At 32.5% G+C, this 19,389-nt stretch overlaps 1 protein-coding gene across 7 annotated transcripts in view; it reads left to right on the forward strand.

The window, feature by feature from the left end:
- LOC120628855 (kazrin) overlaps window positions 1–19,389 on the forward strand; it is a 176,642-nt gene that overhangs the window by 74,762 nt on the left and 82,491 nt on the right. For all 7 annotated transcript variants that reach the window (XM_039897496.1, XM_039897498.1, XM_039897497.1 and 4 more), the window contains exon 2: window positions 7,307–7,363. The gene's annotated coding sequence lies outside the window, so the exon portion shown is untranslated. The remainder of the gene's footprint in view (window positions 1–7,306; window positions 7,364–19,389) is intronic.

Below are 19,389 nucleotides of genomic sequence, written 5' to 3' on the forward strand. Positions count from 1 at the left end.
ATGAAAAATAAGCTTAATTTGCTATACTACTTATATTGCTAAAAACAGGAGAATCTGTATGGTATAATTTATAATTTCTTCAATCCTTAAGCCCGAACAGATCTTTGAAATTTTCATAACATATCATGAAATTCCGCAAAGTAACGCCTGCTTGTATCAAATAGTTAGTTTCACGTTTCTTGTTAGTGATGTTTGATATGGAATTCGGCGTCATAGCTAATTCGATCTAGGCCTAATTTTGTATAGAGATAACTTGCATCCTGTATTGCTAGCATGCGCACCAAGAGATAGCTATCTTTACTGGTTACTCGTATTTTTTCTAAAGAAATATTGTCGAGATAATGGGTCGTGGCGCGCACGCTTGCCCTACTGGCGAAGGACATAGAGACACTTATTATCCCGGGAAAAACGGTTCCCGCGGTTTAAAAGACTACAAATAATGCGGGTAACAAAAGTTAGTATTTAAAGGATTACCTAAACGATAAAAATATGTAAAACTATTTAAGACTACAGATATTATAATGATGGTAATCAATTAATAAGTAATTAATTAATGTGTTTTAACTCCTTCTTGAGTTAGATATATCCTGCAAAATAATAAGAAAGTCATAGATGGTTTGACCTGGTAAGAACGATCATTATTTTAGTCAGTTGTGAAAGCTCAGCAGGCTCATCACACCACAACTGGTGAGTCATACTAATTCCGTCACCATAATCTTCAAGATTCGATTAATGTCCCAACACTGGGCGTTGTCAACGTTTAATAAAATATTTAATCAGTTTATTAGGTGTTGATAAATTCCAATTCAATAAAGGAATTCTATTCTAGTTCCCCTGAATCATTTTGGGATCGTAAAGTTTTGTCACAGGTTCAGAATGCTTAGAATTCGTGACAGTTTTCAGGATCTCAATTCAATTGAAATAAAGGAACCTTCTTCGAGTGTAACAACCTACCGCTCGTGTGTTATGATATCTCAGTACATAATGACTAAATAATTGCGAGCTTACAGTGTTTGCTTTATATAATTTGAACTTAAGATACTTTTGATTTCTCTGTAATGCATTTCTATTTTTAAACTTGTTTTTTTTGACGATTGCACAAAAAAAATAAACTATTGTATATAGGCGTCATGTATGCAGCTATGAACGTGATTGAGTTTTTTTATTCCATTATCAGCATTTCGAGTGATGGTACTTATAAATTTATGAAAGAAAACATGTGGCTGTATGGGGCAATTTTTTGCAGTCCTGGTTATTTTCTCAATTATATTCCTAGATTTTTTTATTTTTACAAATGAGATATTGTCTATATTATAGTGGTTGAAAATTACTCCAATAATTTTTTATGAAACTTATTTAGTTCACTTTTCCGGGAGTGCAATCCGATTTAAGATCGCGTCGCACAATGACTCTGAGTATGCTTTTTCATAGAACTAAGTTCTAAGAGCATTCGTTTACAGTGCAAGCCATAGAGCTGTGGAATGCGCTCCCAATCGACATAAGGCAGTCTAAATCAATTGATATATTTAAGAAAGTTGTCAAAAATCACTAAAGTTTATTTTATTTTATTAAATGTTTATTATACAATGTATTATTTTATTTGTGTAATCTAGTTCAAGTATAAAAGTATGTATTTTTTTTTAATATGCACAACCTGCAGTCTGTTATCTTTTTGTTTTAGATTGCCTGGAAGAGATCGCTACTTAGCGGTAAGGCCGCCTTTTGTATACTGCTTCTGTCTGTGTTTTTTTTTATTCTTCTTCTTTATTTTTTTGAGTGAAAATAAAGAGTATAAATAAAATAAATAAACTTTGGGATTTATCATGTAAACAAAGTTCTATGTACCTAATTATTTTAGTGGTTTGGTATTCGAAAACGGGCGATATATTGCGAGCGAATTTTATACTAAGGGCATTGAAGTAGTACTGAGTGTTGTGATTCCCCGTTAGCGAGTACTTACTGCGTTGGGCTTTTTAATTAAATCCCGTAATACTGGGGGAGGGAAGGCAAATTGTTTTTGTGCATACCTATACCTATACTGCCTTCATTGTAATCAGTTTACACTTTACTAGAAGATGCGAGAGCTACTAATACGTACCTAACTGTGTAACCCCTGTTGAGTTTCGAATTAATGAGTCTGTAAAGTTTTTTTTTAAAAACCTTTTTACATTTAATAAGTTATGAAAGTAACGTAACGAGCAAGTTATTCATCGAAATACTTTTATTAGAGTTCTTAAGGAATCCGTTGTCGATTGACTAAATCTTGCCACGGCTTTTCCCGCCTGTATTATTCTATGTTCTATTTACTACTCTCAGCGTAGCTGTACCGATCTTGATTTAAATTTGGTAGAGAGATAGCTGGTATCTTGAAGATGGATATAGGATACTATTTATCTATGTTTTGTTCTAAAACTGAAGAAATACTGCTCCAATACCCAATTTTATCAAAGATGTCATAACAGAATAGCACAGATTAACGCCCTAGCCCGAATCACGTTTGTACTTAAACATCATATCAGAATCTACAGTACTCAATACCGCTGTTATTTCCACTTCACTTTAGTAGTGTTTCTCACACAGTCACTTCATTCCGTTTATCATTTAAAAGTGAATATTTTATCTCTGATGTTCTAAACATTTATCATAAAATGGGGAAAATGGGAAAAGTTTGTGAGGTAGCAAAATTCCGCGGGTATAAAGTAAAGCGAATTGTTTTCACTGGTTTTGAACACAATGCACTGCATGCAATAATGTCTGAATGAGGGTTCTGTTTTTTCTTGATTCTGAGAGTAAGCATTATTAAACCGATAAAGAAGTGCATCATAACAACGATTTTAAAAATCTAAGGGAGATCTATCATCATTACTCATCAAAATTTTAATCTAATATATTTAATGATTAAATAGTTGTTTTACGTCGGATAATCAAAAGCAAACCGATTTTTATATATTCACCGACACATCTTGTCATAAGCATTGAGAATTGAGGAGGATTGAGTCTTTGAGCTGTGAGAATCAATTTAAAAAATATATCTGACGCGTTTTTTTACTTCGAAATTTTAACTGATGTTTTATATTTACGAGCAAAGAAAGCGTTGAGAACAAATATTTCAACCTAAAATATTACATTTCCATATTGAATTACGCCATGGAACACTGAGCGTCTATTTACCGTGAAAGCAAGATACTTCTATTCTATTATATTCAATATAATTCAACCCGTCTAAATTCTATAATATTGAGCTTAAGTATATTCCACATACAAATGTCTTATTTGGTATGTTTTTTCTTTATACTCTTTGTATAAGATTTTATTGAGAGATTTTTTTTAAAGAGAAACCGCCAAGTGACCCTGCTTTCTGTGCTCTAGGCTCTAGTTTCGATTCCCACAACCGAAAAAAAGTTTGTGTGATAAACATGATTGTTGGTCAGTATCTGGGTGTTTATCGCTATGTTAAAAGTATTTATGTGTATTATATTCTTTTAAATATTCAACAGCTATCTTTTTACCCATAACACAAGCTAAGCTTGCCTTGGGGTAGATGGCGGATGGGGATGTGTGTATTTTCGTAGTATATTTATTTACATATATTTATTTAACTGTTTATTAAGCTAAACACAAATAGATTCTAACTTTATAGATGTTAAAAATTCATACGAAAAATAAATAAAAAACACAATTAATTAAAGAAATACATCAACTCCTTCACAGAGTATTTGGTAAAAGGCTTTCAAATAGCTAAGGGCCAAGGGGTGAGGCTTTAAAAGGTTTTTAGGAACATTTAAAGTTCCCTCGCAATTAATAAGCACAAACAGATTGTGAAATGTGGTATACCTACAATTATTACCAATGTAAAAGCTTTGGGGCCTTTAATTAAACTTACCCATGTTGAAAAGGGTGGTGTATTAAAAAGGATATTTTCTCGCTGTTCTTCTGAAAGAATAACGTACTCGTAATGTGTTCGACGCGTTATGTATCTAAATTTAGTATATTTTAGTCTGGTACGGTAAACGATGCAAAATCAAATACGTCTTATTCCATTTATTCAAATTATTTGTGCAAGGTAACGACAATCAATAAAGGAAGTGTTAGCTCCCTTTAAATAAAGCAGGACGTGTTCAGATATAACTCTTATTCCATCACTCATTTTAATAATTCCTAAAAAAAAAATCTGAACTTAAGAATCATAAGCGCATAATAAATTAAATTCAAAATTAAAACGGAACTTACTTTTTATTTTATAATTTGAATTAAATTTGAAGTGCTCATGCTGTACCGTCCTTTCGTAACGTGGAATAAGGCAAGACGAAGAACAAGAATAAAAAATATTACTAATATTTATTATGTGCTTTTTTTTGTATAAAAAATATATCAACTGCAATTTTCTGTTCATTCACTGTTTAATGCTTTCCAGGTCGGTGTTAAAATATAGCCTATAGTATATAATTGGGCGACTGGTTGTTCCAGATAGCACGTTAAAACCAACAAACATAAAAAAACAGCTTCATTTGTGTATATATATGTATAATACATACAATATGCCATACAAAGGTACGCAAGAAGCATCGCGAATTGAATATCTGTTTGAAACTTTTGCATTTCTCTAAATGCTAAAAAGTTTCACTATTCTCTAAACTCTGTGTCTAGGAGTTCGAAAGAGGAATAACGATAAAGATGTTGGAGAAGTGTTTAGGATAATATTCGAGTTAAACATTGGAAATAGTTTTAGCTTTTATCGCAGAGCGTTCTAGCCGTCCACTCGAGTTGAACTGAAATCTTTGCGCTTTGCAGGCATAGTGTAGTCGCAATTTTGTAAAGCTAAGTGCCCACGGTAACGGACAACAGTAGGTAATGCATTTCTTTACAAATGTTTACCGGTTTTGTTAACAGATAAAAGATAATCTGTAAATAACAAAATTGTATCTCGCAAAAACTTGTTTAAAGTTGTTAACCAGGTTAGTTTTAAAACTCGCGGAAATAGTTCCTAGGTTTCCGGTTCCCAGGAAGCCAGCCGTTTATAATTTCAATAAGATCGGTACACTTGTTGAGCTAAACATTAAGATGGATAAAAAACAAACAAATGAATAATTGTTATATTAATCCTACTATATATAATCCTACTAACATTGCAAATGCAATGTTAGTAGGATTATAACACAATTTATTTTTTATCTACAATTCTTAATTTATCATTACTTATTAACTATAAAACAAAAATTATTAAATTTCAAATTCAGAATCCATACCAATGTTATTAATGCCTAATTTCCTTACTTTACGCCCTAACTAAGCAGGCAATTAACTTGACTTTTGACACGGAGAGTTCAAAAGTATTTAACAGTTATAGTGTTAAAAGCTGCAACTTTGTTAGGTATAGTAAATTTTCCTTTAAACTTCCAAAGTTGGTCCCCATCCAATTACTGACTTCAGTCACTAATAACTACCCTGCCCAATCGACTATTCTTTGGTGCTGCTATAAGGCCACAAATCGCATTCATTTGAGATAGAGCATTTAAAATCTTTTAGTTATAGTCAAAGATATATAACAGGTAAGGTGACACTGTAGTAATTCCTCGGGACAATAATTAATAATATGTTTAATAAAACGTTTCTCAAAACAATAATACATGTTAAACAATATGCGCATACTATTATAAATAACCAAAAACGTTAACTGTGCGTAATTTTTGTGAGAGCAAAAACACTACTTTCCATAATACATAAAACATAAATTCAGCTGAAATAAAATGAAAGCAAAATGCAAGCTGCTACCGATTTTTTAATACTTTTTTTCTCTTTTTACAACTACGTGTACGATATGTTACTGCTAAATTATGAGTATCGTGCTCGAATGCAGGTCGCAGCGTCCTCTCATTACTTACAGTTTTTTTTTTATTTTTTTAGCGAAGAAAACATAAATTGATATTCCATTTCTGTCAGTTCAAAACCTATATTTCTAGTTAGGGTAGGCTCACATATTAGTTCTCTATTGATTTTACAAAAAAAAAAGGTTCCCAAGGGAATTGTAAATAAATTTTGTACATCCACATACACATATTTTTGAGAGGAATTTGATTGTTTGCTAATTCGATTGCTGACACTACTGAATACGTTTTAATAAACCTTTCTCCAATAGTTATTTATCCAGAAGTGACGTGAGCTATATTTTATTTCAGTAATAAAAATATTATAGCCGAAAATAAGAGTATTTGTAAAACTATTTTTATGATGTTTGTCTTCTGCAAATATATACGAAAGTCTGCATAATTATACACCTATATCTTATAAAAAATGCCACAATAAGGTATTTTATGTGGCATAGGCGTTATTAAAAATTAAAAGGTAATTTTTAGTGATCATTAAATAACAAAAATATTAATAGTTACAAAGAAAGTAATTTTGTTATCAAAACCATCTTAATTAATAAACCTTGTCCTTTACATCATTTTATTTAAATATATTTTAGGAGATTATGACAAATATGCTCGGGTTTAGAGTTTACGTCTACGAGTTACGATGTTAAGTATCCGCGCGGATCATATTATTTATTAGGAATGCTAAACAAGCTTTGCAACTCATAGTAAACGCGGCCAAACCAAGGGGTACAGGTAGTCTGTAATAAAGGATTGAAAAATATTCTTTGTTCTTTGTACTCGTAGTTTAATTAAACAACTCAAGGAGTCTCTCAAATAGCTCTTTTATTAAATAAACTTGAGCGAGTTGTAAATTTTAAAAAGTTTTCCATAGTGAGTTTTAGTCCAGCTCTAAAATTATTTGTCCTTTCGAAGAAGAATATTATTTACATGTATTTACATAACATTAAATTTTAGTTTTTGCAGGGACAATAGAATGAAATAGTTATGTTATTAACACAGTGATAGCTTAGTGGTTAGGATTTCGGCGTTCTTTTCGGTGGGACCGAGTTTGATCCCAGATACGCATCTGTAACTATTTTGGAGCTATGTGCATTTTAAACGATGAACGAAGAAATATAATTTATTGTATGCAAAGGAAGAAAAGAAAGCATCGTGAGAAATCTTGCAGGGCTGCACAAGCCTCCATAAGAATCTCAAAAACGTGTGGAGTCTTCCAATTCACACTTGACCAGCGAGGTGGACTACTAAACCCTTCTCATTCTAAGAGTAGACTCACACCCTGTATGCAGTTAGCATCAGCAAGGGGTCGATAATGAATATAATATTAGTTTTTTATCCATAAATCACATAGGCTATTTTCACATATTGCATCGATTGTAGTGTTTAATTACAAATCTATTCTTCCAACAGTGTTTGTTCTATTGTTACAGAAAAGAGAAAAGAAGTGAAGTAATTACCAAGGATCTCCGACACCATTTTATTTTTGAGTGAGTAATTTTGTTAATTACGAGTATATCTATCGTAAATTAAAATGGACATGTTACTACATGACTGTCAAAAAGATTGTAAGAACTTGACGTATTTATGTGAGTTTCTTTGTTTCACTATACCTTCTTAGACGGCCGAGTGGCGCAGTGGGCAGCGACCCTGCTTTCTGAGTCCAAGGCTGTGGGTTCGATTCCCAGAACTGGAAAATGTTTGTGTGATGAACATGAATGTTTTTCAGTGTCTGAGTGTTTATCTGTATATTATAAGTATTTATGTGTATTATATTCATAAAAAAAAAATATTCGTCAGCTATCTTAGTACCCATAACACAGGCTACGCTTACTTTGGGGCTGGATGGCGATGCGTGTATTGTCGTAGTAAATTTATTTATTTATTATTCTTTATAGTGGTAGAATTCTAACAAAGTTTTAAGTATAACTGACTCTAAATTTGAATAAGCTTTATGGCTACATTTTTATAAATATGTTAGCTTATTTATTTATTTTTTATTTAAATTATCTTTATTGCTTAATAAAGGAGAAATTACAAATATAGTTAAACAAAAAATTAAAAGCAAAAGGCGACCTTATCACAAAAAGTGATCTCTGCCAGGTAACCTTACCGATAGTACACAACAAAACATGAGAGACGGGAAATCGCAATTAAAATAAACAATACATAAATTTACACACTTAAGTACATACTACTAATAACTAATATAATAAATTAATATAAAAAGCTTAATTTGCTATACTCCGTGAAAAGCAGGAGAATCTGTGTGGTGTAATTTATAACCCTCCATTGTAAGTATATTGCCGAAGACCTGTTTGGTATGAAGAAATTCAGATTCTCCTGCTTTTCGCGGGGTAGGTATAGCAAATTAAGCTTAATTTTCATAATATATCATGGATTTCCGCCTACTTCTATCCGATATTGAACAATTGTTTTTCGTTAAATATAGTTGCGCCTTAGTTTTTGACGTTCGAATTTCGAACACTATCTTTGTTATAATTTAACAGGTGCAAATAAATCAGTGCAAATAACTTTCCGTCCTTTGTAAGACGATGTTTATTAAATGGGAAATATGGCTTCATTTCACTTTTGGGTCTCACGCGTTAGCGGCAATGGATTGCGGTATGATAACAAAGGTTTAACCGCCCTTTTGTATGGACAAAAGGGTATTCTTGGACCACCAACTTTTCTATAGCACCGTTGAAAGAGGCTTCATTGTATGGATAGCGAGCACTGGCGCATCTCTTAATCGCAAAGCGTGAGTAAAATTTATGACGTGTAAAACGTACTGAAACGAACAACAGCCCACCCATTCTAGCCAAATACTTTTTTTAATTGGCAGATGTCCGCCATTTTGTCGAGAGATTAGTCGATGATTATATTTTTGTTATGATTTCTACATTATGGCCTGCATATCAAGAAACGATATGACGCCCGCATTCTTCGTCCGTGTTTATTACTGTACTTTGCAAATCCCGTGGGAATCGTTTGCTTATCTGGGATAAAAAATAATGAAGATTGCCTTTGTTAGTCTCCGTTCTGTTAACGGTCTCTATGTCAAAAGTCATATTGATTGGTTGCTTAGTGAATGAAGGAAAGCTAAACAAACACACTGTCGCATTAATAATATTAGTTAAGATTCTTAGTACGAACGGGCAGTTCAGCAGGCAATTACAGTGCCAATTTCTTAACTGCTTGTTAATAAATAAGTACTGTACTCACTGCTCAACTTCTTTTGAGGGCATATTAAACCCTTGGTCTCTGTTAATGTGTAAATAGTGCTACTCCATTCAAGCCTCATTGAAACAACGTGGATGGTCAAAGCTCCAAATGCTATTGAAGAGTTGACTGATATAATTATAGCGTGCCATTTATTGGCACGGTACGATATTAGCTTTCTAAAATCTATTCATAAAATGAATATGATAAAATGAATAGATTGTTGAAATGCGTAGGACTTTGGCGATCCAAAAGGGGCTTAGTTGTGTTGGAATATAGATCTCCCCTAGCAAAAGGGCCTTCGGCAATGTAGCCGTACATAGCCGGAGGAAATGCGGCACTCGAGAGCAGTGTTGTGATTCCCTGTTAGGAAGTGCTTGTTGCGTTGAGCTTTTCAATTAAACCTGGTAATAATCAGGGGAAACTGTACGGTAAAAACGTTTACCGTTATCGGAGATCCTGTTTTTTTTGTTTATTGTGTGTTACATGTGTACACTGATATTTTTACTGTTTTATTGTCCGTATTACGTTTTGTTCGCTGTGCTTCTAATAAGAAGGTCTCATTATAATTTTGTTAAGTTTATTTACATTTTTAACTTTCTTTGTGTGCACTAATTTTCATTGCTAAATATTGCAATTCCAAACCAAAAGAGATAATGATAGGCGTGTCATGGAAGAGCATCGATAAGTATAGTAAGTATAGTTGCCTTCAAAACAATATATTTTACATTGATAATAGAGTAGGTATAATGAGGAGTTCATTGCTCTAATTAGATGCATTGTAGCTTCTACCAGGAACGTAAAGCAAGCAGCGCGACTTGTTCTTCAAGGCACTGATAAAATTTCGAAGCCAAATTACTCGACCAAAGTAATTCATTCATCCAAGTGTCGATTCTTTTTCAGGCTTACAAATGTAGGCAGATGATGTCACCGGTACAACATTGTTTACCCTTTAGTGCCTTTTTTTGTGAAATATTTTGAAATATGATTTTTACGTATTACATTCCTTCTCACTTACATTTGTCTTAGTATTTCCAAAACGTCGCTTTTAACATGCGTTATGAAAGCATAATCCATTTCTGTCGACGTTTAAATGGAATAAGGTCCATATATTCTGAAAATTTATTAAACGCCACCTTACGGGACTTCGTGCGTTAATCCTTCATTTATTTTAGCAATGCGAAGAGAGAATAATTTATTACTCTTTGTTTCTATTTAGCACACCTTACCAAAATTGTCGAGTAAAACAGAAGGTATGTTTTATTTATTTTTCAATTTTTCATACCTCCTTAAAAATATTTGCGGTAAAATATGAATGGTACCTACGACCTATAACTTACAACTAAACGTATTTTTTGGAAATAAAATATTTAAACTGCTCCCTATATCCCCTTTTAATTGATACCAATATTGAGGGAGTTGTGACCCATATAAATGTATTCGCCATTTTGTGATGCCAGCTATCTTGGAATTTGAATATATACTATACTAGTCAAGCATTTTCATACCGAAATTGAGCGAGTTACAAAATAAGTAATCCGCCATTTTGTAGCGGCGGCCATCCTGAACTGATTTTCATCAAACATAGCACGACACGAACACGACAATCTAATTCACTAAACAAACTGAATCAAAATCGATTTACCCCATCTGAAATACGATGCCACAGACACAGCCACATAATAACGTGTATACTCATAGTATGTACCTATACTTATTTATATTTATAACTCAAATATAAACTTAATGTTTCCCTTAATCAAACAAGACCTACTCAAGCTGGGAGAACTTGAGAAGTTCAAGCGGCCTTATGAAACTTTACAAAGGTCACGTTCGTTATGCCTACACATACTTAAATTATTACTTGTTTTACTTATTTAGCTTTTCATATTGTATCATTTTAAGAGTCCACAAGGTAACAATTAACAGTGAAAAGTTAGCTGCGGAAACTGGGTTACAAAAGAAGAACAATTGTATGCGGGCTTCATCTATTCATTTATTGATTTATCCATGTTTTTTATATAAACCTAAGTAATCATTTAAAAATTCAAGCATTTCTCAACTTATAGAATTACTTCTATATATCCTATCATGATCTAATTATATCTTTTAGAGGAATCTATTTTATCTTAAAGAGGAATGATTTATTTATTGCCTACGCAGTCAGAAAGATAAGACAGATTTCTAACGTTGAAATAGCTAGGCTTGTTTATTTTGCGTACTTTTATAGTGTTATGTCCTATGGAATCTTGTTATGGGGTAAAGCAGCTGATATCGAAACTATATTTATATTGCAGAAAAGAGCTGTACGGTCAATATATAAACTTAAATCACGCGAATCCCTCCGTGAGAAGTTTAAAGAAAAGGCATACTTACTGTAGCTTCACAATATATTTATAATAATATAGTATTTGTAAGACAACATATTAGTCTTTATAAACAAAAAGTGGACATAAACCGTCGATTTACAAGAAATGGTCATGGCCTACTTGAAATAAATGAATTTTGAATTTGTTTGTTTGTTTATTTGTCGATTAACTCAGATAATACCTACTGATCCGATTTAAATATATTTTATTATTTAAATTAGAGCAAGGCAGAAAAAAAACCGCCACTGAGCTACTTTATTCGCGTACGCTGACTAAATGGTCCGTCTCTTTTGAATTTTCTGTTATGAATTTGGGTTATAAGCTATTGAAAATATTATTACAAATTTCAGCAAAATTAGCCACTTGAACCAATTTGTCTGAAATTCGGAATTGAAGTAGATTATATCCCGGATTAATACATGGACAGCTTTTTATCCCAGGAAAATTTACTGTTCAAGCAGAATTCATGAAACCCAAAAAACCGCGTACGAAGCCGCGGGCAACTTCTTTGAGCGGTTGAGTTATAAATATAAAAACATTCTCATAAATTAGTGGGATAGTATGTTTTATGTTTCCCGAACTTTATTATCATACAAAGCTACGATGCTTTGCGAAGTCAAGTGCTTTCAGGTCACGTCCACACAGTGTGCCCTGCACCGACTTCAATTTGCATTTGCAATTAACTTTTCGAGTACAGTTCACAATAACTCCGCAGAGAACACAAAAGCGACTCGAAACGAAGCGGCATTGTTTTAACATCGATACGATTAATAGAAACAATGGAATACAACTACAATTAAGGTCGCTATTTGTAAATGGGGATTGTATAAAAAAAAACTTAGCATAACTTAAAAATAGTTGGAAAATCCAAAAGTGAACGCCTCATTATCTCATAAAATTGAGATTATTTGTAAATAATAAATAAACATCTAATTATACCGTGAAAAGTAATATGCTTCTATTCCTCAAAATATTGAAGCCTATAAAAAAAAATACTCGATAAGTGAAGTATTTCGCTCGTTATCGTGACCACAAGATACGGGATCCGCACATACAGACACACGGACGTCTAAGACAGAACTTTTGTAAACCATTTTAAAATCGTTTAAATAATAAAAAGAGATTTAAAAACATTATGAGTGTTAAAAATAGTGTTTTTCTCTACATTTGTATTTGTCTATTTTTATTCACTTATAAAAGCAGTAAAAAAGTGACATTTTAAGTTGGAGAATCACTCGGTGTGCGTACACTGACAGTAATACCCACCTCAACGATTCGCTTATGAGGCGTGTAATATTATCTAAACTTTTAAACATGACTAATGATTTTGGTAACGTGTCACAATATTTAATTTCACATTTGAATTCAATTACCACCAGAACACAGAGGCATCCTGTTTTTTTTTCGTTTTTTATAGTAATAATTGATAAACCAAGAAGATCCCTACCTAAATATGGTAAAAGGAAACCATCGGCTATAAGCAGAGCAACACTTCACAAGGTATATAAGGAACACGTCCTACAAGTTGCCGCCACAGAGGAAAAACGGAACAGAGGCAAAGCTTCATACAAGCGCGCTACGATAGGTACACTACTACAAGCTTGAGGCGCATGTGTGCGTAAGCACACGCGCTACGTCGCGTACGGAGAAAAATCGGTTTATACCGGCTCGGCCTGTGCTCAAGCTCAGGGGCTGCAGTACACGTCGCGCTTCGTGTTTTCATTTAATATAATGTTAATGATAATAATTTAATAATTTAAATAGTTTTTAAATGTAATTTTATAATACCTAGTGTTTTAATATAAAAGTGTAAATATGGTTTAAGAGAGAATAAAAACACATCATTTTTTAGCTATCCCAAATGTAAAAATATCCTAGATGTAAAAATACCTTAATGTTTCAATAAATATTTCTTTTACATCTTCTATTATTGTCTCGCTATTGAAGTGAAAAGTTTTATGTAAAGTTTATTGTTTGACTCAAGATTTTAATTTACCTAATTCTTCCCAGCTCGAATTCTTCACTAGCTCGGGATTTAAACTAGGCAATCACAACAAAAACAAACTTTGCCATCTTGTTGAACAAATAACTATTGTTTATTAAATTGTATCCTCCTGTGCCAACCCTACCAAAATAGGTATAAATTTCTCGTTTCTTAGAAGCTTTGACTCTGTTCCGTTTCTCCTCTGTGGTGCCGCTCTGTGTCCACCAACGTCATTACTATTACTGCCTACCTATATTATATATAGACTACCTACTGACATTTTGTATATTCTAACAGTGTTTGGAAACTGCTGTTCTTATGGTGTAGTGTTTTTGCTTAAGAACCACAATTACTACCTGATCATGGTCAATATCAATTTCTTAAGTATTTATTAATTTGCCCGAAGTCAAAAATAAACATTTTGCTTGTAAAAATTTAAAAGAACAGTAACAATGAACAAAGTTAGCGAGCAAAAAGGTTCACGACAGCGGAAATATTTCTTTTCACAGCTTCTGTTTTTTTTTTGTAATAAGTACAAATAGGTATTTGGAAGCTTTGCTCACCTAGTAATATAATAAATTACCATTTCAATACAAACTTCATAGAATTATTTGGGCTTTTTTATGCCCTCAATTCTTTGCAAATAAATATCCTTATCACGAAAAAGCCTTACCGTGAAGAAATATTTATTCCACAGAATATGTTATTATGTAAATAAATAAGATTAAATTAGATCAAAAAGAATAAAAATGCTGATCAAGCTTAAGCAAGTTACAAGGACATTAATCTTACCTTGATTTTATTGCAGCTTATCTTTTAGTTCGATTTCTGTAAAGCCAAGGCTTAACGAAAATTTGTAATGGAGTGTTGTTTTTCGTTCATAAAAGCCCAAACGCTATATGAAGGCCCATAAAACGATCACACCTACATACCCTGAAAAAGCACTAAAGATCTTTATTCCAGCCTGGATTAATATAAAAATATTTCGCTTTAAGTTGACAAATCTAGGTAAGACAATAAAAGTTTAGTAATTATTAAAGTATAATCGTCATATAAATAGATCGAATAGAGCTTTTGTGTTTTCGTCTGGAGAAGTACTACCGCCAGCTAACTTGCAATGCTGGCTTGGAAAGCCTGGTTGCCGGTTTAATAATAGGCATATGAGGCTTAACACCCACGCCTCAGGTTGATGGACACCGAGCGGACGTGTTCCTTGCGTAACCTGTGAAGTGTTACTCTGCTTATAGGCGATGATTTTCCACTCACCATATTTAAATATATAAATATTTAAATAAATAAATATTAAAATATATAAATATAAATAAATAAAGGACTTGCCTATAATAAAGTTTTATTTCTAAGACCTCATTAAAGGCAATTTAATTCTTATTATTTATAAATAAATAAATATATTACGACAATACACACATCGCCATCTAGCCCCAATGTAAGCGTAGCTTGTGTTATGGGTGACTGATGAATATTTTTATAAATAAAACTTTCTTTGTGTTTTAATAACGAAAACTTAAAACTTTTACTTTCTTTTATACACTTAGGGAGTTTGTATAATTGCAATTTTTTTTATATTTACTTAGAACATACATATAAACACCCAGATACTGAAAAACATTTATGCTCATCACACATTTTCCAGTAGTGGGAATCGAACCCACGGGCTAGGACTCAGAGAGCACGGTCGCTGCAAACTGCGCCAATCGGCCGTCAATATTTAGGTGGAACATCAATTATTATTATAAAAAAATAATGGAAAAAAAAATATATGTATGCTTCATACGTAAACTTACATGAACAAAGAATGTTTTAGTTTGAATTTGAGATAAAGAGCATGTGGTACAATAATATTATACTTATGTCATGTAGTTTTAAACTTAAAAACCAATGCAAATTGTGTGGTTTGCGTTTTGTTATACAACTATTACTTTAGTCGGATTTGTTGAGCGTGGTTCAATTTAAATGTAGTAAATAGTTTGAGTAAGTAAGTCTAACTCCCAACTACCTCTTGGTCACTGATGGAAAGTGAAGATTGTTTGCATTCAGTTCTAGATGTGAACGGTGACGCTTCCCTTCAAACAAATTGCAAGTTTCAAATAGTCTAAGAATTATTTAGAATTATTTGACTTCAGATAGTTTACTTTGTAGTTTAACGAGATTGGCGAATCGTTTGTCAGACGAATTCGAGATTATCCATTGTTTCTGTATAATATTGTGCTACCTTAGTTCACTATTTGAAGGTGCTTTCCTATCTTCTGTTCTTTTAATCCCTTTTTCGTCAATGAGAATGTTAAAATTCAAATTATTATATATATTCTCTAATTTTGTATTTTTTAAATATATCCTAAGAGATTATTATTAATTATTCACCCAAAAACAAGAGAGCATTACCAAACAAATTCAAGCTCAAAATGTATTTGAAGTTTACTTTATCAGCACCACCCAACTTCATTTCCTTCTGCTTGTAGTGACTCTACCATGGTTTGGAAAGCAGATCCTTATAAAAAAGATGCCGGTAAAAACTCATTCTATTTTCTATGCAAATTATAAAGCTGATGAGTTTGTTTCTTTTTTGATCGCCCTTATCACTATAAATACTTAATAAAAAAATGCATTTGATAGCCTGATTTCTTGAGGAAGTTATAAACTATCATAAGGCTATTTATTATCATGCCAAAAACTATTTTGAAACAACGAAACTGGAACAGTGGGTTGGGGTAGGTTTATTGTGTAGAAAAGGGGATGAAAGTTAATGGGTATAGGAAATTATTACAAGAGGTTGTGCGCGGATGAAATCGCGGTTAGTAGAAAAACCCAATATACATTTTATTTTTTTACATAGGTTTTTTAATAGGTCAATGGAACCATAATTGTAATATCATATAATATAGCGTTCCATTAAACACACAATCCATAGAAAACGGAATCACTAATTTCTTTTAACACCCAGTTTGCTTATAGAGGTTAGCCGCTTTATAAAAAAAATATTCAAGTTTGTTCCCCTTTGAAGCGCAATATGTGACACTCCTACTTTATAAATTAGCTATTGCCCGCGACTTCGTCTGCGTTTGATTTTGTTTTTTGATGTGGCATTCAATTTAGTTGTAGTTCTAAAAAAAATTAAAGTATTCAGTATCGCTAAGCCTTAAATGAGGGAGTTGCTGCTGTCCGCTGAGGAGTTCTGTCCTCTATCTCCAACCGCATTCATCAGATCTACACAAAGTTTGGGCAAAATTAAACACGTATAAATCGGTTATAATTTGTCAGAGTTATGGTGTATATTCGTCAAACACTTTCATCCCCTCTCCCAAAGAAACCGAACTTAATGTCGGGATAAAAATTATTCTATATTACTGCTAACACTTCCAATAATATATGTACAAAGTTTCATGAGGATCGGTTTAGTAGTTTTTACGTGAAAGCGTTACAAACAAACTTACATTCACATTTATTATATTAGTAGGTAGGTAGTAGGTAGCTATACCTACCTAGGATAGGGATAATTTTAGTTCCAATTGTATTAAAGCGCCAAGATGGCGTATATCGACTGGTGACAAAATAGAAATGACAGCACTGATAAAATAATAGAGTTAAGTTGGAATAATGAAGCGCAAAGTAACTTTGCTGGAAAACTGTTTATTTAGTCTACACTATAAGGGAGTGTTGTTTCAAATTTCGCCAGTAAAGTAGAATTTATTTAGAAGTTTCAATAGGTTTCGTAGCTAGCGGTCCGGAGCGTGGCTGTGTAGCTGATGGATACTCGAGACTGTTTGTATCTGAACAGAAATGGTGCACTTCAAACGAATTGCAGCCAAGTATCCGATTGAAACTTTAAATACAGAGCTTTGAATCGATTTGGCATTGCGAATTTTAATAGGATTTGTATTCGAACTAAGTTAGATTGTTGCATTGTTACAAATAAATACATTATTGTTTGATTGCTTGATTTTTTAGCTCTTGGCTGGTTTTAACTGCATTTACGGGCACGCTATAACGCTATGTTAAAAATGTGATAACCTCCAAACTAAATGCTTGCATTTAAAATGACAACGTTTTTGTTATCCTAATTCTAATATGATAAATGTGAAAGTGTATTTGTTTGTTTGTCCATTTTTTACGCTTTAACTAAGCAACCAATCATTGGCTTGAATTTTGGAACAGAGTTAGTTGAAAGAAAGGAAAGTAATATAGGCTATTTTTTATCACAGGAAAATAAACTGTTCCCACCGTATTTGTAAAAGTAGTTTAGTAGTTTGTAGTAGTCCGAAGCAACAGTATTTTATTTATTGCATAGTATTATAATCATGGTTTTAGGAATCGAAAGTTTATTAAAGTCACTTTGTCTTCCTGACTGATAGCTTTGACGTTCGGCATCTACTTTAGTAGTCATCAGGTTTCATTCATTCCTAAATAAACTTTTAACTTTTTAAGTTTTAATGCAAACTTTTCGTAGTAAAAATTTATAAACACAAACATAACTTCCATAGGATCAAGTAGATTCATAAATCAAATAATAATAAGATGATATGCAAGCGTAGTTTTAGCTAAATCTATGGTTCTAGTTTTCTAAACATTCCTCTTTCAAGTCTGCGCATTACATCTTAGCCTCCTACTATCTGCATAAATAATGGTAGGGTCAAAACATTGAGGTTTTGATAATACCAGTATGAACATCGAATATTTTCAAGGTTAAATACTTATTAGCTCGATTACCTTCTAAGGTTTAAGGTTTAAGATCTTTATTTCTCAGAAGAATTACATAAAAATTCGCTTATTGAGAAAACATTAATTAACTTACAAGTTCTATTACATAGTGTGAGCGTACATTATAGAGGGTATTAACAATTATTACTAATAACAAAAATAAAAATGATCTTAAAAGTGGGTGGTTACAAAACTACTAAACAGAAACACAACTCTAAAACAAAGATCATCGAATACTAGAAAGGACTTACAGTGACACATTACTTATTAAGTAAAATTTTAGTTTTTTCTTGAAAATAAACATAGATTTAGCTTCTTTTATATCAGATGGTAGCTTATTGTAAATCTGCGCTCCTTCAAATATAATATTTTTGTGGCCTTCTCTATGGTTAGAATACTTTATTTTTTCACGAGGGTTCTATTTTCGTTCTATTTTTAAACTTTTGTTACTCTGACAATCTAAACTAAGCCTAGTCATATTTTTACTATTAAACCATTCGATATTTAAAGTTTAGGTCAGATACTTTGTTGAAATACATTTGAAGTGCAGCGTCTACGTTCAGAAGTAGACACAAAGTGTCTCGAGTGTCCATCAACTGCAGAGCTCCGGACCGTCAGCCACTAAACCTATTGAAACTACTTTCAAATAAATTTGACTTTAAGGAAATTCGTAATACAACACTTTCTTTGTAGCTCTGTATCTCTGAACTTTAAATCTTCTTCACTGACAAAGGCGTTATGCGGTTTTTACGTTTTGATAGGCGCTGTAAGTAAATTATAAAATTATAAACATTAAATAAAATGTTTGGGCTAGAATAATGCGCATGTGTTTTTTTTTTCTAAAAAATTTGTCGTTTTCTGGGACTTATCCGCTTATGTGTCTGCTTTTTTAAATCCCACGGATACCAGTTATTTTCTCTTAGAGTTTAAAGTATCATATGACTGTCTTCAGGACACATTGTATCTCTACGCAAAATAAACGCACTGATATCGGTTAGCTGGCGTGTAGCTGTCGGAACTTTAAGCAGTTTCTTTCTGGTATATAAAGCATCCTGTGTCTGTCTCCAAGATGCAAGCTACCATCATGTGCCAAATTTCATAAAGATTCATTAACTTTTTTTTTTAATATTAATACCCGTTTGATGAGAGCAGTTTTTGTTTTCATTCATTCATAAAGAAACCAAAATATCTTTTTTTGATTAAATACCACATAGTTAAACACGTA

Source organism: Pararge aegeria, chromosome 13 (assembly GCF_905163445.1).
Source record: "Pararge aegeria chromosome 13, ilParAegt1.1, whole genome shotgun sequence".
Taxonomy (NCBI): domain Eukaryota; kingdom Metazoa; phylum Arthropoda; class Insecta; order Lepidoptera; family Nymphalidae; genus Pararge; species Pararge aegeria.